Raw genomic sequence first — 1,203 nt, forward strand, 5'->3', positions numbered from 1 at the left:
GCGAATTTTTAACGGAGAAAGCGCAAGTGGCGGCAAACATGCCATTGAGACCCATGTTTACTAAGGCGGCAAAACACAGTATTTAGGGCGAAATTTATACAATTTTGACCATTGATACAATCGGGTATCTGCTATAGATGGAGTAAATTAGAAGTTACCATCTGATTTAGTATGGGCGAGACAAATTTTTTAAATGAGCTCGCAACTGACTGAGCAAATCAAATTTGAGACCCACAGTCACTCAGCTGGTAAAAATCAAAATCCTTGGCGATGTTTTTGAACCCATCAGCATCTTAAGAGTCAAGTGTTGGCTAACAATGCTGAAAATTTCAAGCTACTACCAGTTCTAGTTTGGATGATATGAATTTTTAAGGCGAAAATCGCCGTGAGAGAAAAACATTCGTTTGACACCGATATTTACTAAGCTGGCAAAAATCAAAACTCTAGGCGATTTTGCTGTAACTCTCAGCATCTTTACCGTCAAGGCCTTTGTATACATGCTAAGAATTGCAAGTCGCTACTTGCGCTAGTTTGGAGGAGACGAATTTTTAACCGAAAAAGCACAGTTGGCTAAAACCATACAGTTGAGAGCCATTTTGCTTAAGCTGGTACAAATTAGGATTGCCGACAAATTTCATGAAACTTTCAGCTTGTTTGCAGTGGAATGTCGTCTAAAACTCGAGAAAGTTTCAAGTTGCTACTTGCTTTAGTTTAGAAGATGTCAATTTTTAAATCACAGGGCGCAATTGAAGAAAATTCTTTTTTAGACCAAGAATTTTAAGCTGATGGAGATTTTCAGGAAACTTTCAACATCTTTGGAGCAAAGCGTCTTATAATCATAGCTAAAACTTCAGTTTGCTAATTGCCGTGGCTTGGAAGAAGCACCTTTTTTAAAGGATGAGACGCGCAGTGGGCTGAAAGCATTCGTTCTCAAAGCGATTTTTCGTAAGCTGCCAGAATTCATCCACACCGCAGCAAGCAGCAACTTGCAATTTCCGTTATCTTTAGAACACTTCACTCTAAAGATCCTGGAAGTTTCCACAAAGTCACCCAAAATCCTGATTTTTGCCTGCATAATAAATATAAGTCTAACAGCAGGTGTTTCCGCGCAACTGCGCTCTGACCTTTAAAAATTCGTATTTTCCAAACCAAACCATGAAGCAGCTTAAAATTGCTCTTGTCTTTAGCCAAGCTTCGACTCCA

Source organism: Dendroctonus ponderosae, unplaced genomic scaffold, assembly GCF_020466585.1.
Source record: "Dendroctonus ponderosae isolate FM_Combo_2020 unplaced genomic scaffold, Dpon_F_20191213v2 Dpon_F_20191213_11, whole genome shotgun sequence".
NCBI classification, from domain to species: domain Eukaryota; kingdom Metazoa; phylum Arthropoda; class Insecta; order Coleoptera; family Curculionidae; genus Dendroctonus; species Dendroctonus ponderosae.